Source organism: Pteropus medius, unplaced genomic scaffold (genome assembly GCF_902729225.1).
Source record: "Pteropus medius unplaced genomic scaffold, Ma_sr-lr_union100, whole genome shotgun sequence".
Taxonomy (NCBI): domain Eukaryota; kingdom Metazoa; phylum Chordata; class Mammalia; order Chiroptera; family Pteropodidae; genus Pteropus; species Pteropus medius.
Genome location: NW_024349796.1, coordinates 199,092 through 226,437, shown reverse-complemented (window position 1 = coordinate 226,437; position 27,346 = coordinate 199,092). Strand labels below are relative to the sequence as shown.

General features: G+C 35.0%; 1 protein-coding gene across 1 annotated transcript in view; it reads right to left on the bottom strand.

The window, feature by feature from the left end:
- Positions 1-27,346, bottom strand: part of FMN2 (formin 2) — a 325,489-nt gene that overhangs the window by 108,143 nt on the left and 190,000 nt on the right. The gene's annotated exons all lie outside the window — the stretch shown is intronic.

The window sequence follows — 27,346 nt, the reverse complement described above, 5'->3', positions numbered from 1 at the left end:
AAAAAACAATTTAAAAACGTATCAGCTAATGTTGGAATATCTTGTTAATCACACTAATTGACATATATTCTACACATATTTTGGAACATCCAACTACTGACACAAGAAGTCTATGATCAGGGCTTCATTTTGGGGATTATAAAAATAAATTCTTAACAAACTGTAACTCTAGTTCAATCACTTTCAAACTGTGTCATCTTGGGCAAGTTTCTTAACATAGGAGCCTCGGCTTCAGGCATGACCCCTGGCGCCTGCCTCTCAGTGCTGGATCAAATCAGTTAATAGATGGAAAGTGTTCAAACAGTGCCTGGCAGGCACCCAATAAAGCATATGCCATTATTTCCTATCAGCATCACAATCATCATCATCTACTGACTTCTAATGCAAGTTTATCCTCAGTTAAAGTCCAATTTCTGAAAAAGAGATAATAACTGTGGTGCTAATGTTAGTACGGCAACCAATTATGGAGCCCCCATTATGTGGTGGATATCTTTCACCTTGATCTTTAGAATAAGTTGTGAAGTGGACGTTATTACCCCTTTTACAGCTGAGGAAATTAAGGCTCAAAGAGGGTACTAATTGGTCAAGCGTCCACAGACAGTAAGTAATAGATTCATACTTGAAATCCAGATCTGACTCCAAAGTAAATATTCTTCCCACGCCTGTGCCATCAAAAATGCCTAGTATCTACAGATCTCACTTGGGTGAATTAAGATGTATTTCTACAAAAGTTTCTGATGAATTTCTGCCATTATGGTAAGAGTGTGAAACCTTAGCCTAAAAGAAAATAATTTCAAAAAATTGAAAAAGCACATATTTGAAAGAAAAAACTTATGACAGATACATGTTTGACTCAGGTAAACATACTCTCACTACAATTCTAAAGGTTGTCAATTCTTCAAGAAGACTTTGTAATTGCATTATTTAAAATATTTTTTTTAAATCTTATAATACCATATTTTCCTTTTCTTTCTCCTCCAGGTCATTACTTGTTTAAGCAGGGGAATACAGGAGAGCTGTATTGTTAATGCACATTCTCCTCCATCAAATGTAAAACCAGTTATAAACATGTAGGGTCCTCTCTATATTTTCCCTGCGTTCCTTACTCTCTGCCTGAGCAATCTCTTGCATGCTGGTGACTGTTCAATCCATATCACTATCCCAGGTATTTTGTAGCTTCAGACTCATATATTAAATGTCTGCAGATATCAAACACTCAGTATTTTCAATACTGAACTCATCATAGCTGTCTCTAGTCTTGCTACCTCCATCAAACCAAATCAGGAGTTATTCTTGACTCCTTCTCCTCACAACATCCTGCTGATATCACTATTATCTCCTCAGTGCTTCTTAAGTCTTCCTATCCTCTCCATTCCTGCTCTATTCTGGTATAAGTGCCCTCCTTATTCTCATCTGGGCTGTTAAAATCTCTTAATCAGGCTTGCCATTTCCCATCCCCCACAGATCTACACAGCTTCGCACAGCTTAAAAAGTCATCCAGAAGAGACTTAACCAATAACCAACTGTTGAATAACTTCTACCCTCACAACCACATCCTGAATAGAGGAACAATTTCAAAGCCTACAACATGAAGCACAGTACTTTCCTCAATCTAGGCCTCGCCAAACTTTCATTTGCTTTTACTCCTGATATTTTTTGCAGACTCAGTGCAAGTTCTCATCTCCCTGCCCTTGCTCATGTTGGTTCCTCTGCTTAGAATGCTTTTCTCCTTACTCCCACCCCTTAACTCACCAGTTACCACTAACGCTTCATGACTTAACTCACGTGTAACTGCCCATAAGAAGTATCCCCTCACCTCCCTATATACCTTGCTTTCCTCCATTCCCTGTCACTTGTCTCTTCTGTGATCTTACAGCATTTTATGCACGCAGAATTAAAGCTATTACTTACCAAGTACTTTTCATGTGCCAAGGACTTTCTAAATACTTTACATGTGTTCTCCCATTCGATCCTCAAAAAACCCTTTGAAGTAGATTAGTAATACTGCTCTTGCTTTATATCAGAGGAAAATGAAGTACAAAGAGACTGCCCAACTTATATAGTATATAAGTTGAGGAGTTAGGGTTTAATATCAGCTTCCTGGCATTAAAGTCATTCGTAATTGTGTCTATTCTGTCCCACTAACTGAGCAACTTGAAGAGAGGCAATCTAATTCCCATTTGTATTCCTAGTGCCTGATACAAGCAACAAACTGTTGAATGATGTGTTAGTGGTTGGATAAATAGCTACTGAGTAGAAATAACACTCTAGGTTTTGGAAGCTAGCAGACAAGTTTCAAATTTAAGTTCACTCACCCACTGAATGACCCTTGTAACTTGGGGTTAATTACCAGACCTCTTTGGATTTCAGTTTCCACATCTAACAGTGGATTTAATAAAATCTCTAACACTAGGGTGACTATTGTCTAAACTAGGTAGAATATCCTTGAAACTAAATTTGGGATTTAGAAGTAGAGCCACAGAAAAATAGTAGCTATTTTTTTTTTTAATATAAAACCAGATATAGTTTAGCTTAGAGAAGGCTAAGATGAAATAACAGAGCTGCTTTCAAAAAGTTGAAGTATGGTCCCAGAGATAAGAAAGTGTAGACTTCCTCTATGTTGAGTCCAGGGAAGGAGATGGCTAAACAAGCACAGAATATGCAGCAGATATGGAGAAAAGGTATAACAAAATATTTTTTAAAATGAGGAAAAATTATATTTTAAATTAAATTTCACTTAATTTTATAAATGTCCCTGGCCCATTCATATGAACTATATTCTTAATATAAATGAAAGCAAAAATTATTATTTTCTATCTCCTATCTTTTCCCCTTCACTTATAGATTTTCCTGTACAGAAGGTAACCAAACAGAATTTTAGATCCAGAAAAACTCCAGTCATTTAACTGACAAACTCATTTCCAGTCCTCCTTCTAGAAGGTCACAAAAGATTCTTGTCATGTATCTGGGTGTTTCTAGTGATATCCATTCATATCTCTGCCAGGCAGCATCTTCCTTACTGAGCGTATCTAATTATTAGAATTCTCAACTACATACTGAGAAGAAATCTCTCTCTCCCTACAGGATACCCCCGTGGAATGATATATCTGGAGTTTGCTTTTAAAATATTTCAGATAGATTCACATAAATTACTTGTGTAAATGAAAAGTAATTTTTTAATTCACCATAGATAGTTCAAATCTTTAGTGAGTCACAGGACAATTCCACTCTCTTTGAAAACAGAAGAGGACCCTCGCTTCCTACCATTCTTCAGTTACTCACGCCACTGTGTTGCCAGCACTTAGAACATTTCCTGGTAAGCAACCAGCATTAAGCAATTATCTGTGGAGTGGATGGAAAAATAAACTGGATTCTTCTGTCAATATGAACTTATTAATTTGCAAAATGCCATATTTATTCAAATATCTCCATGCTTTATACATTCTATTCATTCACCGGACTACTATTATCCCTTTGACTAATTATTGAACTTCGACTTATCCATCCATATGCAATTATCACTGCAAGGTTCATCTATCACCCTAAGCCAAGAGGGTCGATCTCCCAATGAACTTCGCATCTCCATCTTCTATAGAACATGTGTAAATAATATAAGATAAAAGCAAAGCTTTGAAAAAAATAGATCTGGATTCAAGTCTAGTTCTACTAGTAGCTATGTGATCTTAGGCTAGTTCCTTAAATTATCTGAGCCCCAACATCCTCAACTAGAAATTGGGTTGATGAAGGGAGAGCACTTGAGCACTAAACACTGAGCTGACTCTTAACAAGTTCTCAAAAAGTGACAGCTATTAATGATATTATTTTATTGCATGTATTTGTTTATGTGTCTTTATCTCTGATTCTACTTTGCATTCCCTGAATCAAAGACTGTCCTATTCACCTGTGTGCCTTGTGCTTGATATACAGAGTAAGCACTAAAACCTTGTGTAAAAAAAAAAAAGTGCTTTCAGCTATGCCAATGACCATTGACTTTCCTAAATATGAATATTAAGCCTCCAGTGGTAGGTCACATATAATCCCATGTAAACCTTATTCCAAGTGTACCAAAATCCAATCCAAATTACTAAAGCTCTTCACTGTGATATATATCCTGTGCAATTATTTGTGGATGGCTGTTGCTTTATTTCATTATATTAAGAAGAAAGAGCCTGTTGGATAACTCTAAAAATAAAATGTAAAGTTCTAGAGATTGTATGTACATATATATAATATATAGTATGTATACTTATATAATTATAGATTCAATAGTACATATGAATATGCTGAATAAGGAAATTTCTTTATAAGATTAAAAGCTATTCTTCTCTTAACTGTAGTACATCTTGCTGCATAACATCATCCTGGCAATTACTTATTATTTTCAAAAGCAACTATGTGAATTTTTAAAAAAATACCAAACACTACAATCTTACAAACTTGGAGGGTCATTTAGTAACATTATTAAAAACATAAGATACAGTTTTTGGAAAACTAGCATTACAGTCAAATCCAAATAATTTTTAAAAATATGCTAAAAGTTGTTGGCATAACTGAGTAATTCCAATCATGCTGTTTGTTTAATTTAAAGATCTTCCTAATCCAAAAAGATTTCGTATTGTGTTAAAGGGATAATACTGGAAAAGCATGAGTTAGGTTTCCAAATACAAAAAAAAATCCAGCCAGAGAAAAGGAAGAACAAAAATTTCCCTAATGATCCCACTAGAAAATAGGTTCCAAAATATGAATGCCATCTACAGACTGGTGTGTTGGGGGCAGAGCAAACATCATCTTATTACTGTCATATTAAAGCAAGAATATCGCATACCACTCTCTGAAATGAACCATATCGTGAGGGTTCTGGTTTTTTTTTTTTTTTTTTTTAGAATTGAGATATTCCAGCTGTAACTTATACAAGTCTCCAAATCGATCAATGTTAATCAGTTTAGAGTCACTGCTTTTCTATGAGCTTCCAGGAAGATTCACTAGTATCCATAAACCTGCCTCATTAAGTTTAAAGAAAGTCACATAACAGACACAAAGGAGAAGAAATAAGGTTGATTAATCAGAAATTCTTTCTTCAAAAACCAAACTGGTTCCCACGTAAGCATAGCTTGTACATTACTCCGGATTCAGTTTCAAAAAACAGAAACCAATGGAGATAGAAAAAATAAAAAAAGAACTAGTCAGAAATAAAGAATATAATAACTGAAATGAAGAATATATTAGAGGGAATCAACAGTAGATTAAATAAAGATAAGATCAAATTAATGATTTAGAAAATATGGTAGCAGAAAACACCTGATCAGAGCATCAACAAGAAAAAAGAATCCAAAAAAATTAGGATAGCTTAAGGGGCCTCTGAGATAATATAAAGCATAACAACATTCGTATCATAGGAGTATCAGAAGGAAAAGAGAGAGAGTAAGGAATTGAGAAATTATATGAAGAAATAATGACAGAAAACTTCTCTAACCTGGTGAAAGAAATAGAAATACAAGCCCAGGAAGCAGAGAGCCCCAAACAAGATGAACCCAAGTCCACACCAAGACGCGTCATAATTAAAATGACAAAGGTGAAAGACAAAGGTAGAATTTTAAAAACAGTAAGAGAAAAGCAGTTAGTTATGCACAAGGGAGCACCCATAAGACTGTTCAGCTGATTTCTCACCTGAAACTTGGAGGCCAAAGGGATTGGCATGAAATACCCAAAGTGATGAAAAGCAAGGACCTACAACCAAAATTATACTGCAAAGCTATCATTTAGTATCAGAAAAGGGAAAGCTAAAAAAGTTCACCATCACCAAACCAGTATTATAAGAAATGTTAGGCTTTTTAAAAAAAAAGAAAAAGGAAAAAAAAAAAGATAAAAAATACGAATAATAAATGGCAATAACTACACATCTAACAACAGTTACTTTAAATATAAATGAATTAAATGTTCCAATCAAAAGATAGGATAGCTGAACAAGATAGAAAACAAGATGCTTACATGATGCCTACAAGAGACTCACTTCAGATTGAAATACACACAGAGACTGAGAGTAGAGGGATGGAAAAAGATATTTCAGGAAAATGGAAATCAAGAAACAAACAAAAAAGCTGGGGTAGCAATACTTATACCAGACAAAATAGACATTAAAACACAGGCTATAACAAGAGACAAAGAGGGACCCAGTAATCTCACTTATGGGTATTTATCTGAACAAATCCAATATGCAAACCCATATGTTCGCTGCAGCATTATTTACAATAGCCAAGATTTAGAGGCAACCTGAGTGTCCATCAATGGATGAATGGATAAAGAAGTGGTACACATATACAATGGAATATTACTCACCCATGAAAAAAGAATGAAATCTTGCCATTGGCAACAATATGGATGGACCTAGAGGGTATTGCGCTGAGTGCAGAAAGTTCGACAGAGAAAGACAACTGCTATATGATTTCACTTGTTTGTGAACTCTAAAGTACAAAATAAACAAACCAAAAAAAAAAACAGAAACAAACTTATAGATGTAGAGAACATTTTGATGGCTGCCAGATGGAAGGGGAGTTGGGGAGGTGAAAAAAAAGAAGAGATTAGAAGTACAAACTGATAGTTAGAAAATAATCATGAGGATGTAAAGTATAAGGAATATAGTCAATAATATTGTAATAACTATGTATGGTGTCAGATGAATACAAGATTTATTGGGGTGATCAATTCATAAGTTATATAAATGTCTAATTACCATGTTGTATACCTGAAACTAATATAATATTGTATGCCAACTATAATTGAAAAATAATATATTAAAAGACACTTCTCCCTAGAGGACATATAAATAGCCTACAAACATATGAAAAAAATGCTCAACATTGCTAGCTATTAGGGAAATGCAAATCGAAACCACAATGAGATACCATTTCACACCCATTAAAATAGCTATAATCAACAGGACAAGAAATAACAAATGTTGGAGAGGATGCAGAGAAACAGGAACTCTCATACACTGCTAGTGGGACTGCAAATTGGTACAGCCACAATGGAAAACAGTATGGAGGTTCCTCAAAAAACTAAGAATTGATCTACTATATGATCCAACAATCCCACTACTGGGTATTTACCCCAAAGACTTGAAACCTCATATCCAAAAAGATATTTGCACACTGATGTTCATAGCATCATTATTCATAGTGGCCAGGACATGGAAGCAACCCAAATGTCCTATGATAGATGACTGGCTAAAGAAGCTGTGGCACATATATACAATGGAATATTACTCAGCCATAAGAAAAGATGAAATACTGCCATTTGCGACAACATGGATGGACCGTGAGATAATCATGCTAAGAAAAATAAGCTAGGCTGAAAAAGTAGAAAATCACATGATATCACTTATATGTGGGATATAAACCTAAAAGCAGCAAATGAACAGGACAAACAGAGACTCAGGGATATGGACAATGGACTAGTAGTTACTGGAGGGTGGGGTACAGGAGAGGAGAGGTAGTCGGGGTAAAAGGGGTCAAATAAAGGAGGGTAGGAGGAAAGTGAAGTGGGTAAAGGTGATCAAATATATGGTAGCTGAAAGAAACTGAAACTTTGGGTGGTAATCACACAATAGCATATATAGATGTCAAATTATAATGTACACTTGAAAATTGTATTAACCAATGTTACCCCAATAAACTTAAATAAATAAATAAAAGTCAATGGAAAAAAATAAATAAAAATATAGTTACATTTTCAAAAAAAAAGAAAAAAGAAAAAAAGAAAAGAAACCATGTAGCTACTTAAAGCTGACTAATGAAGCCCATGAGATGCTTACAAAATATTTGCTGTAGCAGAGAGTTTGGGTTCCACACTTGGTCTCCAGGAAAGATTCCCAGAATAAAACTGCAGAGCTGGCCTTCTAGAGGGGTTTTGCCTATGTCACAGTCAGGATGTGTATGCTGTATGGTGGGTACCACAGAGTTAACTATGGCTTTAGACTCAAACCTCACCTGCTAAATCACTACCATCAAATAAATTGTTACCTAGTGTCTATACTTGTCCTCTCAATACTTAAGGAACTGTTGACTGGGCAATGCAACACTGTTTAGGGAAAGCCCAGTCTCTCCACCTCACTGTTTGAAAGGCAAAAAGAAAACAAAATACAAACAGTAAAAAGATGCCTTTTGCCTTCATCACCTCTCCTGAGTGGGTACATGTATTGACAAAAGCAAAATTACATGCAGACATACAGGAAGGCACAGGTTCAAGAAATATTTAGGAGGTAAAATTAGCAGAGCTTGGCAACTGACTAAAATGTGAGAAAGTGGTCCTTTATGAAGAAGTGAATTTTAGTATCAGCTAGGGGAGCCTTTTCAGAATCTATCTGCCAGGGCTCCCAACCAAGTCATTTTGAAAAGTAATCTCTAAAGACAAGACTCGGTTCACGCAGCGCTTCTAATGTTGAGTGCACTGATGAGTAAATTAGGATGTGGAACCATGACGCTGACTGGGTTTACAGTTTGGGTTGCTTTGGGAAAGAGAATGCAGAAGGAAGAGTAGCTTTCAGAGTAAAGAAAATAAATTTGGTTTTGAACTTACTGGGTTTTGAGATTCCAGTAGAACATCCAAGTGTAGATTTCCAGAAAATAGCTGGGTACATGAATTTGCAGATCAGAGTGATAATGGAAATTCTGAAGAGTGGGCCAAGAATTACTACCTGAGAAACACCAACTTTTATAAAAAAGTAGAGTGAAAGAAAGTCATGAAGAAAGACAACATAGAAGGAGTTGTCAGACACCATGGGGCTAATGAAGCTAATGGGACAGTGAGTTAAACAGAGTGAGTCAAGTACAACAGAGACATCAAATAAGATAAAGGCTCAAATAAAATATCCATTCAATTTGGCAGATAGTAACAACAGTTTAAGCAGTCCTAGGGACAAAAGACAAACTCCAACAGAAAAAGGAAGGAGTGAGAGGTAATAAACCAAAGGATCCAAAAGTAGATTAGAAATTTGTAACCATCTTGGGAAATTAGTTCACATATCCCAAAACAACTGCCCAGCAAAGGCGTGCTGTGGGACTTGGGAGGCGTGGTGAATAAATGAACACAAATCCTTCATAACTTCTAGAAAATACTCAGAATACTATTCTTGCCAATGGTGGACTAGTAGATTCAGCTGCATAGTAAGATAAGTATATTATTTACATGGTTCATTCTATCCTAAAGATGGATTTCAGAAAAATCTGACCTTTAGTTAATTAAATGTATATAGATTCATGTCAAAATAGTTCCCTGTCATTGAAATATAATGAAAAGACAGAAATACCACAAACATACAAATCCCACAATATCCTTGTTTGAAGATGGCAGACTTAGCAATATTGTCAGTGGAAAAATTATGTTTGCTATGAGTTCACCAGTTTTATCTCAAAATAAAGCTAAGAAGAACTGAATAGTTTTATAAGTATACTCTTCAACAAGTGTTTCACAGGTGTACTCTTCAACAGAAGGGATTTTGAAAATAAACATTGTTTTAAATGGAAATTAATTAAGGAGCAATATGGTTTGGCTGTTTGAATATGGTATTTTTGGGAGGTAGTCTCACTTTTTTGTCACCCTCTGAGGTGCATACATCACAAACATGATACACTTTTATAGACAAATTCAGTCTATGGGCTACAAATAGATAAAACATAATAGTCGTGACTTTGAGAAAGGTAGTAAGCCTCTCTGTGACTCAGGTTTTTCATCTGCAATACATAACAGAAGCCGCCTCCTAGGGTTGTTGCAAGGAATAAATCAATTAACATATGTAAACCACTTAGAACTGTGTCTGGTGCACATTAAGGGTTATGTAAATTTTAACCATTATTATTATTGTTGTTACCATTTCTACTATCAGCAGAAGTAGCAAACAGAAATGTAGTATAGCCTAGGGGGCAAGAGCATGAATCCTGGGGACTGGATGTTCATCCTGGCTCTTCCACTGACTAGTTAGTTGTGTGTCTCTGGCCAAGTAGGTATGCATCCTCCCTGTGCCTCATTTTCTTCGTCTGTAATATGGGGATAATAGCAATATCCACTTCATAGGGTTGTGAAGATCAAATGATTTTATGTACGTCAAATACACAGAACAGTGCCTGATACATAAGTGTTTGATATAATTGCTACTACTACACAATTACCACCACATAATACCAGAGAAATAACTACTCATACACAATGAGGAGGCTAAACTCTTACCTCTAAATCTCAAGAGGCACTGAGACAATGCTTCAGATTATGAGTGAGAATGACATTTCTATAGAGATAACCTAGAATGAGTTATAATTTTTTTTCAAACATATTTTTTACTGGTAGTATCTAGTTACTTATGACCTATCTCATACTTGATTGTGACACACCTAATAATCAGTGGTGACACACCATGTGTGGACGACACTGGCTGGACTAGATGACCTCTCCAGGGGTCACCACTTGGTATGCTCCTCAATTTATCTATGTGTTCAGAAAGAGGAATGGCCAGAACTTCATAGTCAGCTAAAGTATTGAAGTCTCTATGATACAAACATGCTCTCGAAGTGGGTCTAAGCATAAACACATGATGAATAATGAGAGTACGCTGTTCTCAATTGACTTTATTTTCACATTTGTCCTTAGGAAACATGAAAAGTGAATGTGTTCTTATCATAAACAATATTGCAGTGGTCATGTAGATCATCTGAATGGATTTGCTCTATTGGTAAAGGTGGCCCAAAATGATATTAAAATAATTCCAAATTACTTATATGACATATGTAATATCTATTTAAACAGTATAATTTTATATAACAAAACTTCACAAGTTTGTACTCTACAAGCTTTAGGAGGAGACACTGGTGTTGATTAGTTTAGCTTCAATCTTGAACAAACACCAAAGTGCTATACTATTTGTAAAAGGTCAAGCTATGAAAATTAAATACCATGTAGTTATTTTATAATTCTGAATCTTTAGGCCTGTACATAAACATTTCTAGTGATGAGGGACTCACTACTTTTGAGGCCTGCCCTTCTATTATTTCAGCTCTTATCTTTAGACAATTATTCATATAGAATTGAATTTTGCCTGCCTCTAACTTCACCTACTGACCTTATTCTTGTCCTCTGGTACAACACAGAAGGGGTCTAATCTTAGGGTAGCACGTTTCATTTTAAATGTCAACTCTGATGATGTAGTAACGGGTACTTGAATTATGTTCTTCAAAAGGATTTCCAAGAGTCAATATCTAACTCAACAGAGATTATCTTTAAATTGATGTTTCCAACAGGCTTAAAGGAGGCAGTTAAGATAGCCTTTTGCATATTTGAAAATGCTTCTGTCGACATTCATTTGTACTTAAAATATCAACTCCTTCTAATTTACTCCCCATGGCCTAAAAAAAGTGGATTAATCCATAATTCTAAAACAACTGGTCTTCACTTATACATCCAGAGAGTCTGTTTTGGTGAGTAACAAGGATACATTTATGCAGTATTGCCAAGACTGGTAAACTCTAAAGACCATGGGATATGGTGATAATCTACAGTGATATCTTTATGTAGTCTTCCACCTATCCAATTCTAATTCATACATGTAGACACAGAATTTAAGAGGATGTCATAACAATATCCCAAATAAAACACAGAACCACTTAAGCCTCTTAGTATTAAAACAAAAAGTGGAATGATATTTCTGTTACAAATTTCCCAAAATGATTAGAGAGCTTTTTTATTTGGGTGAGGATTGATATTTTAATAATATATTCTCCAATTTTCTAAATATTTATCTTTTCTTTTAATAAGGTTAACAATGCAAACAGAAAAAGGTAACATTACAAATCATAATGCTTCTTGGCATTGGAGATTTGCTTTTACTTTTAACTTCAGAGGGCTACCTTGCTAACATTTAAAAATATATTTTGCAATATTTTTCCATTAAAGGTTAAATATACAAGATCTCCACATACTTCCACCATGAAAGTGGATCATGTATCACTTATAATATGAGAAAAATAAAATAAAAGAAGGTCTCTAAATAAGAATGATCTGTGTATATTTCCAGATCACTGTATTGCATCTGAATTGCAACCATCAGTAAACTAGCCAAAGGAAATGTCTTATGAAATTTTGATAGTCAACTATAAATCTCCATATATAAATCCATGCATAATTTAAACAACCTTTTACAATTAAATTTCTTTTGAATACATTTGTGTGATAAAAGATGATATAATACATCACTTAGTGAAGACTATTTTGAAGCCATTCCCCCTTTCCAAATCATATTGTACTTCGTAGAGATAAATTTTGATTTCTGAGAATGAAATATTCTACTAGTTCAGAATATTTCATAGAAAAGAGAAGCAAACCAGAAATTTGCAGAAATTCTGAAGATGCCACTGAAAGACTACAGGGAAAGTTTTCCTATAACATTCCTTAGCTAATTCTGATAAACACACCTTATAATGTATTAAAGACCAAATTAGCTTAAAATGAAATTAAAGTTATACCAAAATTTGTTTTAAAGACTATATACACAAAAATGGCAAGCATCAATTATAATAAACAGAGAAGAAATAATAGAGTTAGAAATCCTAATAGATGGCTAAAACTAGTGGGTGAGAGTTTGATGAGAAACAAGATATTTACATACGCTCAAAGAATCACCTCACAAATTACTTAACAATTATAAAAGGAGGAATGTAATGTCATAGTGGAGGGAGCAGCAGATGCCACCTAAACAAAGTGATCAAAGTGCTCAAGTGATGTATCATCATTAGCAGTAATGAGACAGACCGAAATCATGGGCCTGCAGATAGGACACATGTCACTTCTGCATACGAATCCAAACAGAGAGATGTCCACGAAATAAGGAGCCTGTCTACTTCAAAAACAGCCCAGTCAAGAAAGAGAAAGACTAAAGAACTGTTCTAAAGAAGCCTAAGGAGACATGACAATCAAATACAGCGTGTGATCTTGGATTGGGAAAAATAGCTACAAAGAACACTTCTGAATATGATCTGTGGATTAGATAATAATTCTTATTGATGTTAAATTTCTTGAATTTGATCATTATACTGTGTATATGTTAAAGGATGTCCAAGTTGTGAGAATGTATACACTAAAGTATTTAGGGGTAAAGGAGCATGATGTCTCTGACTTGCTGGTATACAACTCAGAAAAACATTATGCACTCCCACATCGAGCAGGCACACACACGTCTATGTATGAGGGACGAGAGGGAGGGCTGATAGAGTAAATGGCACAAAAAAAAAATAAACTACTGATGGTCTAGGTAAAGAATATACAGGAGTTCCATGTAGCAGCTTGCAACTTTTCTGTAAGTTCGAGTTATATTAAAATAAAAAAGTTATAAACAAACAACAACAACAAAGAATAACCATGTGTACCAGTTTGTCTGACTTGGATTTTTAAGACTTCTAACCAAGAAACCTGGGGCTTCTGTACAATTCCTTGTTTAGGGTGTTAAAGACAGTCAGGTACATTTCACAGAAAGTGCAAATCTTGGTTTTCCTTTACATCTGATTAAGAGTCTGGGGCTCTACAGCTGCAGATATAAGAATCTCTTTAACTGATGGTTTGACTGGCACTTCAAGGTGACAGCAAACACATTAGTAGTGGCCACTAAGCAGAATATTAAAGATAATTTACAATGTCTACTCTAAATAAAAATATTTAACTTTCCTAAGATGGTAGAAAAGTTTATTGTTTTAAACTATATTTAAAATGACAGATGCGACACCTAGCCTGCTTATATTTCACATGTGGTTCTAGAATTCTTCAAATATGTCCATCCTTAAACATAATATTTTCAAGAACTAACAAGTTGCTGAAACATTTAGAATTTGTACAAATAAATTAATATTAAATTCTATAATAAAATGGCATAATGCCTTGAATACAAAAGTGATTTATAGAAAACCAAAAATATTATACAATGTACCATAATATACCACCTCTGTGAACTTATCCAAAGCAAAGTCTCTGACATTTTCTAAGGATATAGTATAAGCATATTCTTAGGACCAGGTGATAGTATTTTTCAAGGGCACAGGTGACTAACACAGAAGCTTATGCAAGATCTTGATAATACTGGCTGGATGCCTGGCTTCATATCGACTGCCCCCTCCAAATGTCATTAAATGATGACTTGAGTGTAACTGCACATTCCATGACTGGCCTGGAAATCTCAGCAGCTCCTCGAGAGTCTCTGGAGAGTGTGATTACTATACCCACCAATTTCTTCCAATTCTGATGCACACCGATGCTGGAACTGAGATAGTAACACACAACGGGTGTTCATCGATGTAAAGGAATTTAGTAAATGTCCCATAAAATCAAGCTGCAACGAGTGGCATTTATCAATGGAAACAGATGTCACTTGGGCTGTTATTTGCTTCAGAAATGGTGTTTTGCTAGTGGGTTCCACTGTGGTATAAAACTAGTTTATGAATTTAGAAATACTTAAAACATATGGTCCCCAAGAGCAAATCTCTTACTCATGTGTCTGTTTTCAAGATAGAAATAAAGTGACATTATATCCAATGCTTAAAAATCATAATTCAAGACATACCACTTCCAAGTGGAAATATTTTCTAGTTTGGGTTGATTAACATAGAAGTAATGACAGATATATTTAAAGTAAAATAAAGTGTTGAGTCTCAACAGTTTTGTCAATTTGATTTTCCTAAATTTGTAGGATAATAGAAGGCTAAAGTATGAGAAAAACAAAAAAGAAGAAAAAGAAAGCTATATGCAGAGGGAAGGGAGACATTAAGAAAAAATTTGAGAACATTTTTAAAGTATTTAAAATGCACAGCGAGTTACCAAAATGCTTCAGGAGGCACCACATAGTCTCTCATCTCAAAGGAGCAAAGTCAGAAAAAGAACTTACTAGGGGATTTATGAGTTTTAAGTTTTTGGAACTTTTAAAGTCTCTAGACATATCTCAAAAGAAAAAAAAATGTAATTTAACTCTGACTTAAATATTTGAAACTATTCTAGAATCAAAGTAATTTATCAACAGGGTTGTATATCTCTAACATGCTCCCATCAGCTAAGAGAGAAATTATATGGAAACTGATTAAATATGCTTAGAATACTTACCAATCCTATGGATTAATAAACATTATCTCTAGCTGTTAGACTAGGCAGATAGACTGATATGAGAAGGAAGGTGAGAAACCCACAGGGGCATGGACATGGTTACTATGAGCCCTGACAGACCCTTAGCAGAGCTCAAAGCCCACAACATCCTGACCCAGAGACACAGGTGGTCTTTGCCACAAAAACACGTGTGCAGATCAGGACCCATTCATCTTTGGCCTAATTCTTCCCTTATTATATGGCTATTAAAATAAATTAGCATTGCAGTTAATGCTGTACCCATCATGCATCTGAAACCATGACAGTTACATCAACACTAAACATGGTATCTCCCTGAATCTAAGATAAACCACTTCTTTTCTACAGAGACCACCCAAGATGATGAATATTCCATTCCGTAGTGAGATCAATACATAACATCCCCAAACCCACAACAAAGCAGTGCAGCTCCCTCTCGAGCTTGCCCACTCTCCCATCTGAGACTGTACTTTCACTTTAAGAGTATACTTTTGCTTTTGATAAACTTGAGCTGTTGCTTCCTTGCCTTTGCTGCCTGTCTGTGAATTCATTCTTGAGATATTGACAAGAACCTGGTCACCTCTCCAGTGACATGGCTATCATTTAATATTCTCTTAACATTAATGAAAAAGACTGAAGGCATTTTTATTTTAGAAATGGAGAGGCAGCACACCAGAACACAAAATCAGGTTTTGGAAATGGCAGAACTGGATTGGAATTGCCCCTATACCATTCATTAATTGAAAGACCTTGAACAAGTTCCTGAATCTTGCTAACCTTGATTTTTACTTATTAGAAACTAATCAGAAATAAGTTTAACTTTTATAAGACAGTAGTAGAATTTTAGATGTTTTTGATAAATTATAGACTACGAATTCCAACAGACATGCATAGAAAGTTGTACACTTTGTGATTTAGAAATAGACCACATGTAGCAAAGAAAGAAGGCAGAGCTCTATTAAGAATGACCCACACATCATGAGGATAACTGAGTAAATAACAAATCACCCATTATCAAAACCAAATAAGATGTGGGGTATTAGTAACTGTAATGTGCTATTAAAACAGGTAAAATATCTTTTTACTGAAGTCATCAACACACAAGAGAAGAAAGCAAGAGAATGAAGTAAAAACAGTCAATAAACTGGCAATAACTACAACCTATCAAAATTACTTTAAATAGAAATAAAATAAATGCTCCAATCAAAAGATACAGGGTGGCCAAATGAATTAAAAAACAAGACTCATGCATATTATGCCTACAAAAGACTCGCTTCAGATCAAAAGACATACAGGGACTGAAAGTAAAGAGAAAAAAAGAGATATTTCACAGAAATGGAAATAAAGAAAATACTGGGGTACCAATACTCATTAAAGACAAAATAGACTTTAAAAACAAAGCTTGTAACAAAAAATAGAGAAGGGCACTTCATAATATAAAGAGATCAGTCCAACAAGAAGCTAAAACTCATAAACGTCTATGCACCCAACATAGGAGCACTTAAATATATGAAGCAAATATTCAGAAATATAAAGGAAGAGAGTGACAGTATTACAATAGTATAGGACTGTCACACCTTATTGACATAACTGGATAGATTATCTAGACAAAAACATCAACAAGGAAAGTGGCCTTAAATGACACATCAGACCAGATGAACTTATAAACATTTTTAGAAAATTTCATCCAAAAGCAACAGAATACACATTATTTTCCAGTGCACATTAAACTTTTTTTTTAGGACAGACCACATGTTAGGCCACAATATAAGTCTCAAAAAATTTAAGATTGAAATCATATCATACATCTTCTCCAAGCCCCATGGTATGAAACAAGATATCAATTACAAGAATAAAACCGAAAAATTCACAAACATGTGGATGCTAAATCACATGCTACTAAACAATGAATGAGTTATCAGATAGATCAACAAAGAAATCAAAAGATAACTTGAGAAAATTGAAAATGAAAACACAATGACTCCAAATCCATGGGACACAGCAAAAGCACTTATAAGAGGTAAATTCACAGTAATACAGGCCTAAGGCAAGAAACAAGAATAATGTCAAACAAACAAACAAACAAACCAGTCTAACCTTATACCTAAAGAAATTAAAAAAAAGAATAGCAAACAAAGCCCAAAGTGAGTATAAGGAAGGAAACAATAAAGATCATAGTAGAAATTAAAAACAATAGAATCTAAAAAAACAATACAGAAGATCAATGAATGCAAGAGCTGTTTATTTGATAAGATAAACAAAATTGGCAATACTTTAGCTAGAGTCATGAAATAAAAAAGAACAGGCACAAATAAGTACAATCAGAAATGAAGGAGAAGTGACAACCAAAAGCAGATGAATACAAAGGATTATAAGGAAATGCTACAATCAATTGTTTATCAATAAATTAAACAATTAGAAGAAGTGGGTAAATTCCTGGAGTCAATCTTCCAAGAATGAATTAAAAAAAAAAAAAAAAAACAGAAAATTGGAACAGACTGATAACTACTAACAAAATCAAATCAGAAAATAAATAAACAAACAAATAAATAAACAAAAACTCCCAAACCAACAAAAGTTCTGGAACAGATGGATTCACATGTGAATTTTAGTAAGCATTCAAAAAATTAATATCTATCATTCTCAAACTACTCCAAAAAATTAAAGAGCACAAAAGGCTCCCAAACTCATTTACGAGGCAAATATTACCCTGATATCAAAACCTCACAAACACAGTACTAAAAAGAAAATTACACTCCAATATCCCTAATGAACATAGAGGCAAAAATCCTCAAAAAATATTAGCAAACCAAATTCAGTAATACATTAAAAAGATCATACATCAGGATCAAGTGGAATTTAGTCCTGGATAAAAGATTGTTTCAATATCGGCAAATCAAGTAATGTGATACACTGCTTAAACAAAATCAAGGATAACAATCATATAATCATTTAATCATATCAATAGATGTAGAAAAAGCATTTGACAATATCTAATATCCATTTACGACTAAAAAAAAAATCTCAGGGAAGTGAGAATAGAGGGAACATATCTCAACATAATAAAGGCCATATATGACAAACCCACAGCTAACCCCATACTCAATGGTAAAAAGCTGAAAACATTTTCTTTAAGATCAGAAAGGAGACAAGAATGTCCACTTTCCCTGCATGTTTTCAATACAGTATTGGAAGTCCAAGCCACAGCAACCATACAAGAAAAAGAAATAAAGGGCTTCCATGTTGGTAAGGAAAAACTTACACTGTCACTATGGGCAGATGACATGATACTATATATAGAAAACCCCCTAAAACTATTAGAACTAATAAATTAATTCAGTAAAGTAGCAGGTGTCAAAGTTAATACACAGAAATGAGTTGCATTTTTATACACCAATAATGAATCATCAGAAAGAGATATTAAAAAAATAATCCAAGTGCCTGCCAACATAGCAGAGTAGGTAAATGCTGCGCCTGCTTCCTCCTACGACATTAAAATTACAACTAAATTATAGAAAAATCAACCTGGAGAACCATCTTAAGACTAACTGAACAGAAGTCCTATAACTAAGGACATAAAGACATCACACAGAGACTGGTAAGATGGGCAGAGACGTGAAGTAGGCTGGTTTCACACCTACATGTGGTGGTTTAGAATCAGGAGGGAAATCTCAGCTACAGATATCCCTGCTGAAGAGCGAGGGGTCCAAGCCCCACATGGGGCTCCCCAGCCCAGAGCACCAGTACTGAGAACAGGAGTCCCCACAAAATCTGGTTATGAAAATCAGCAAGCATCCCTACCTGTCAGGTAAAGTGGAAGGCTCCTGGAAACCCAAGCATACTCTTAAAAGGCCTTCACAAAGACTGTCTTGTTTCCAGGCATTCACCCTGGACTCCAATGGAGAGGAGGCTCAGGAGGCACCAGAAACATACAGGGAGAAACTGAGTTGTGTGGCATCAGGAGAAGCACTGAGGGATGGCTGCCATGATCCCTGCATTGAGCCCTCCTCCCCTGTAGCCATTGAGCTTGTGCCATCTTTCCCATTGAGCCCTCCCCCCACAAGGCCGAATCTGAATCTGCATTGGCCTGGTGACTTCTTGGAACCCTGACCCACCTAATTTGCACACCACCTGAAGCTCCTTCAGTGGTAGGCAGCCAGTGTTGGCCCACAATGCTGTTTTCCTTGGACAACTCCTGGGGGTCAATGGGCCTCCCGGGGGGGTGGGTGGAGAGTAGCAGCTGGCATTCGTGTGGCCTGAGCCGATTGCTGAGGATCCTGGGCTCAGCACTTGTGGCAAATCTAAATCTGATTTAACCTGATGAACAACATTTGCCTGAACCTAGTGGCTCCCTGAGATGCCGCCTCACCCAACTCCCATACCTCCAGAGGCTCTTTCAGCAGCTGAGACTTAAAGTGACAGAAGGCCTCAAGGTTCCCTGGGACTTTTGCTGAGCAGCCCCGGTACTAGGGGCAGTTGTCCTTGGTTTGAAGCGTAGCCTCTCCCATGCACCTCCAGGTCCAAAACAGGCAGTGAAAAAACCTTCGATTGCTTTGTAGGTCCTACCAGGTAGTCCTGGGCTGATAATAGGCAGCAGATAACTTTGGTCTACACCAGAGCCCCTCCCAAGAAGCCCCAGAGCCAATACATCTGGTGGACAGCTCAGACCACAACAGAGCACCACCTGAATAGCCCCACAAGTAGCACACTCAAAGTGTGGTCTCAGCAGACACCAGTACCAATGAGGCGAATCCCACTCCATGAGGTCAACCCCTGCACAGGAGCTCCTGTGCTGTGGTTGTGGGCAATCTTCACAGTCAGCCTAAGGGTCAGTCCCACCCACTGACATGCCAACAGCAATCATGCCCCAACTATAATGGGAAGGCACACGCAACCCACACAAGGGACACTCTTGAAGCATCCTGGTCAGATTACCAGGGAGACTATGCCACTGGGCCCCACAAGACACCTGCTACATAAGGCCTCTCCATTAAGACTAGGAGACGTGGCAGAATTACCTAAACAAACATAGAGAGGCAGAAAAGATGAGAAGACAAAGGAAGATGTCCTAAATTAAAGAATGGGAGAAAACTCCAGAAAATGAACTCCACAAAACGGAGGTAAGCAATCTACCAGATACAGAATTCAAAACGTTGGTTATAAAGATGCTCAAGAAACTTAGAACTTCAACAAAGAGACAGTATGCATAAAAAAAAGAACATAGAAACAATAAAAAAAGAACCAGTCAGAAATGAAGAATATAAGAACTGAAATGAAGAATAAAATAGAAGAAATCAATAGCAGATTTGATGAAGTAAAGGATCAAATCAGAAACTTAGAAGACAAGGTAGCAGAAAACACCCAATTAGAATAGCAAGAGAAAAAGACAGGAAGGAAGGAAGGAAGGAAGGAAGGAAGGAAGGAAGGAAGGAAGGAAGGAAGGAAGGAAGGAAGGAAGGAAGGAAGGAAGAAAAGGAGGGAGGGAGGAAGAAAATAAGGATAGTTTAAGGAACCTATGGAACAACATCAAGCTTAATAACAATCACATCATAGGGGTACCAGAAGAAGAGAAAGAGCAAGAAATTGAAAACCTATGTCAAAAAGTAATAACAGAAAACTTCTCTAACCTGGTGAAGGAAATAGAAATAAAAGCTCAGGAAGTGCAGAGACTACCAAACAAGATGAACCCAAAGAGGTCCACACCAAGACACATCATAATTAAAATGACAAAGGTTAAAAACAAAGAGAATTCTTAAAGCAACAGGAGAAAAGCAATTAGTTACTTACAATCAAGGGAGCTCCGATAAGACTGTCAGCTAACTTCACAACAGAAACTTTGCAGACCAGAAGGGATTGGCAGGAAATACTCAAAGTGATGAAAAGTAAGGACCCACAACCAAGATTACTCTATCCATCAAGACTATCAATTAAAATTGAAGGAGAGATAAAGAGCTTCCCAGGCAAGAAAAACCTAAAGAAGTTCAACATTATCAAACCGGTATTCCAAGAAATGTTAAAGTGACATCTTTAAGAAGAGAAAAATATAAAAAAAAGTGAATAAAACGACAATAGCTACATATTTAGCAACAATTAATTTAATTGGAATAGATTCAAGACACCAATCAAAAGTCATAGGGTAGCTGAATGGAAAAGAAAACCAAACTCTTACATATTCAGCCTACATGAGACCCATTTCAGATTGAAAGACACACAGACTGAAAGTAAAAGTATGGAAAAGGATATTTCAGGAAAACAGAAATGAAAAATAAAAGCTAGTGTAGCAATAATTATATCAGACAAAACAGAGTTTAAAACAAGACTATAATAAGAGACAAGAGCATTTCATAGTGATAAAGGATCAGTCCAACAAAAGAATACAACCCTTGTAAATATTTACACACCCAACACAGGAGCACTGAAATATATAAAGCAAATATTGACTGACATAAAGGGAGAGATCAACAATGATACATAATAGTAGAGGACTTTCACATGCCACTGACACCAATGGATAGATCTTCCAGACAGAAAATCAACAAGACAATAGTGGCCTTAAAGGACACACTAAACGAGATATTTTTAATTGATATTTTTAGAGTGTTTCATCACAAAGCAGGAGAATATACATTCTTTTAAGTACACATTATATACAAAAATAAAACATTTTCCAAGACAGACCACATGTTAGGCCACAAAATAAGTCTAAATAAATTTAAGAAGAGTGAAATAATATCAAGTGTCCTCTCCAACCACAATGATATAAAATTATAAATCGATTAAAGAAAAAAAATACTAAAAAATACAAAAACACATGAAGGCTAAATAACATGCTACTAAACAAAGAATAGGTTAATACGATCAAGGAAAAAATCAAAACATACCCTGAGACAAATGAAAATGAAAACACAATGACCCAAAATTCAGCAAAAGCAGTTCTAAGAAGAAAATTCAGAGTAATAAAGGCCTTCCTCAAGAAATAATATAAATCTCAAATAATTTAACCTTATACCTAAAGTAACTAAACAAACAAACAAACAAACAGCAAACAAAAAGGAAGGAAATATACCGATCAGAGGGGAAATAAACAGAGTCTAAGGAAAAAAGTACAAAAGATCAATGAAACCAAGAATTTGTTCTTTAAAAATAGAAACAAAACAATAAACCTTTAACCAAACCCATCAGAATAAAAAAAGACCCTAATAAATAAAATAAGAAATGAAAAGGGAGAAGTGACAACCGACACCACAAAAAATACAAAGGATTATAAGAAAGTACTATGAAAAATTATATACCAAAAAATCAGAGTCTAGAAGAAATGAATAAATTTACTAAAAACACACATTCTTCCAAGACTGAATGAAAAAGAAAAAAAGTATCTGAGTAGGCTAATTCCTACAAACAAAAGTGAATCAGTAATCAAAAAGTTCCCAACAAACAAGTCTTAGACCAGATGGCTTCATAGGTGAATTCTACCAAACATTCAAAGAAGAATTAATACCTATACTTCTTAAACTATTCCAAAAAATTAAAGAGGAGGGAAGCCTCCCAAGTTCATTTTACAATGCCACTATTACCCTGATTCCAAAACCAGACAGACTTTACAAAAAAAGGCCACTATCACTAATAAACATACATGCAAAAATCCTCAACAAAATATTAGCAAACCGAATTCAGCAGGACATTAAAAAGATCACACACCATGATCAAGTGAGATTCATTCCTGAAACGCAAGATTGATTCGAAAGCCACCAGTCAATTAATGTGATATACCACATAAACAAAATGAAATATAAAAATCATATGATCATATCAATAGACGCAGAAAAAGTGTTTGACAAAATGCAGCATCCATTGATGATAAAAACTCTCAGCAAAGTGGGAATGGAGGGAACATAACCTCAACAGAATAAAGACCATATATGACAAACCCAAAGCTAACATCATATTCAATAGTGAAAGGCAAAAAGTATTTTCTTTAAAATCAGGAACAAGATGAGAATGTGCACTTTATCACTTTTATTCAATATAGTATTGAAAGTCCTAGTGCATCCAAATTGAAAAAGAAGAAGTAAAACTGCCATTATTTGCAGAGGACAAAATACTACACATAACCATTTACAATTGCATCAGGAAAACAACAACAACAACAACAACAACAACAACAACAACAAACCTAGGAATAAATTTAGCCTAGGAGGTAAAAGATCTAAACTTGGAAAATTATAAGACGCTGAAGAAAGAAATTAGAGAAGATACAAATAAATGAAAGCATATACTGAGCATATAAATAGGAATAATTAACATCATTAAAATGTCCATACTACCTACCCAAAGCACTCTATAGATTCAATACAATCCTTATTAAAATACCAATGGTATTTTTCACAGAAATAGAACAAATAATTCTAAAATGTATTTGGAACCACAAAAGATCCCAATTAGTTACAGCAATCTTGAGAAATAGGGACAAAGTTAGAGATATTACGCTACCTGATATCAAATTATACTACAAGGATAATCAAAACAGCATGGTATTGGCATAAAAACAGATACATAGATCAATGGAACTAGAGAGCCAGAAATAAACCCATGCCTATATGTTCATTTAATCTATGACAAACGAGGCAAGAATATACAATGGGGTAAAGACAGTCTCTTCAATAAATGGTGCTGGGAAAACTGGACAGATACATGCAAAAAAAAAAAGAATATCACTTTTCTTACACCATATCCAAAAAAAACTCAAAAGATTAGAGACTTAAATGTCAGACCTGAAACCCTAAAACTCTTAGAAGAAAACATAGGCAATAAACTCTGATATTGGTCTTAGCAATATTTTTTTGACTATATCTCCTAGGGCAAAGACAAAAAAAGCAAAAATAAACAAATGGGACTACATCAAACTAAAAAGCTTATGCAATGTAAAGTAAACCAATAAAACAAAAAAGCAATCTACTGAATCAGAGAAAATATTTGCAAATGATATATCCCATAAGAGATTAAAATCCAAAGTATATACAGAACTCATTCAGCTCAACATCAATAAAATAAATAAATAAAAAAGAAAGAGAATCTGATTAAAAATGGGCAGAGGATATGAATAGAGATTTCTACAAAGAGGATATATACATGGCCAACAGACACATGAAATAATGCTCAACATCATTAATCATTAGGAAAATGCAAATTAAAACCATAATGAGATATCTTACACCGGTCAGAATGGTTATCATCAATCAATAAACAAACAACAAGCATTGGCAAGAATGTGGAGAAAAGAGAACCCTCATACACTCTTGGTGGGATTGTAAATTGGTATAGCCACTATGAGAAAAAGTACAGAGGTCCCTCAAAATATTAAAAATAGAACTACCATATGACTCAGCAATCCTACTTCTGGGTATTTAGCCAAAGAAATCCAAAACGGTAACTCATGAAGATATATGCACCCCTCTGCTCACTGCAGCATTATTTATAACAGCCAAGATAAGGAAGCACCCTAAGTGTCCATGGATAGACAAATGGATAAAGAAGTGCTAAATGCACAACCAAATTCTATTCTGCCATAAAATCATGAAACCTTGCCATTTGTTACAACACAGTGGACCTAGCGCGTATCATGCTAAGTGAAATGAGTCAGACAGAGAAAGGCAAATGCCATATGATTTCACTTACATGTGGAATCTATAAAACAAAACAAATGAACAAACAAAACAGAAACAAACTCATAGATACAGTGAACAAACTGATGGTTGCCAGATGGGAGGGTGTTGAGGGGAGAGGTGGAAAAGGTGAAAGGGATTAAGTACAAATTTCCAGTTGTAAAAATAGACACAGGGACATAAAATATAGCATAGGGAATATAGTCAATAATATAACTACGTATGGTGCCAGATGGGTACTAGAGTTATTGGGGTGATCACTATATAAGTTATATAAATGTCTAATCACTATGTGAAACTAATATATCATTGTACATCAACTGTAATTGCAAAACAAATCTACTTTTTAAAAAACACCTTTCTATTGTAATAGACATTGGTCAGAATCTTCCAACCGTCCTCTGTTCTGATGTTTTCTTCTCTGAATTTTGGAACTTTATATAATCATCTGTGAGGTTGTCTACAAAGCAACAATGAAAGAAGTAAATAAAGTGGGAAGACAACACAAAGAAATATTAGCCGGGAGCAGAGAGAGGCTATGGTATGGCTTAAGTAGCTCCATAAATTATAAATCTCTTCCATTTATTTTTAACTTTGAGATGGATAGGATCACTTTAGAATAATATAAATAAATAATTTAAAATTAAAGAATAAAATAAGTAAACAGTATGTCAGTTATTAAAGACTCCTAGCTCCAAAACTACCTTTCTATACTCAGGTCTGGGATGGTGGTGCTGGGGCTCAGCAAATTGCCTTTCTCCTTTGTTATCTGTTTCCTTCACAGGTTTCACCAAAGAGAGGTGAAAAGAGGGGCTTTGAATTAATCTAAATTGGCTATTGCAAAAAAGAACAACATTTTTGCAAAGTGTACATGTCACACAATCATGGATAATTTATAAAATAAATCTTAACTCAAATGTCAGAGAACTAATCGGCTTTAATTAGCTGTAGTTTGCTCAAGGCAGTCAGGTCAGAAAAGTAATTAGTGAAAATAAGGAAGTACAACTTTATTTTTTTTCCCTGAAAATGAACAAATGGCATCAAATCTTAGAAATAAATGACTAACAATTTCATTTTCTTCTCATTAACTCTCCATTCCACTAGGCAAAATTACCACTGAGAGTAATGAAGATTCAAGAGATTTACATGAAAGTCTAAGAATCCTGAGAAATGTTTCTTTGAATTGAGTATATGTGCATATTGGTATGGGTGAGGGGAGGAGAGATGAGAAGAAAGATCTTGGAGCTTCTTAATTTTGGAAAAATATCACAAGTGTAAACATTTCTTTCAAAACTTATGTAAAGAAATGTAAACATCTCAAACAACAAAACATTATAGCGACCTACATAGTGTTGACTGGAAAGAAATTATGGAGTGATACAACTAAAGAAGCACTTATATATTACCTAGCACACAGAAAAACTTAAATATTACTTCATATCACCCTCACTGCCCCTAAACATTAGAATGATTTGTTTAGTTCTTCCCGTCTTCTTTGTCGCCCTTGGTCAAAATCACTATTATCTTTTGAGTTCCTTCCTAACTCTCCTAAATTGTCTGCTTGCCACAGCAATATTTTCAAAACATAAATCATATCACTCCAATTCCCTAAATAGAATCCTTTAGTGGCTAGATATTGCACTTAAAATAAAATGTAAACTCTTTTAAGTGTATAAACTTGTACACTCTATGTGATGTCCCCCATTCATGCTCACTGTGTTCCATGAATACAAAAGCATTTAGACTTTTCCTCTGCCTGAAATGCTTCTCTGCCCATTCTTCATTCTCCTTCTCAGCTATTCGAAATACATGCACACCCCTCACTCATTTAGTCTTCCCACTTAGCAGAGCTATGTTGGCTTTTGTGATCTGGTTGATACATATCTCTATGGGTTTATCTCTTTCTACTTCTCTGCATTCAGCCTCTATTTGAATCATGCAGAATGGCTTGCAATTGTAAAAATGCACTCATCTCATGCCGTGGAACTTGATGACTGACCTAAATTTCCTTCCATAAGTGTTTTTACCTATAAAATATTCATAAGTCATGACTCCATTCTAATAGCAATTCCTAACTCATCCCTTCCCTAATCAATGAGGTAGCATCAGGCTTACTGTAGTACAGTGTAATTACCTGTTTGTATATCTGGCTACTTAACTACATGATCCTATATGTTCTTTAAGCACAAGGACCCATTTGTCATTCATCTTTTCCTTCCATGCATCAAACAAAGTATCTTAACAATAAAAATGCTCAATTGGCTTTAAGGACAACACATATTTGGATACACTTTGTTGACTTAAAAGACCATGCTTAGTACTTTATAGACATGCTTGATACACACCGAATTCCAATAACAAAATTACATGCATTGAAAATACAGCTCCACTGTTTTAGATAAGAATATAAGAATAACAATAATTTGATAGATTTTATTACATGAAACAGATATACATTATGCAATACGAGACAGGGTCATGTAGAAATGCTATATAAAAGAAAAAGTAGAGCTCAACAACTAATATGTGATTCTATTAGTACT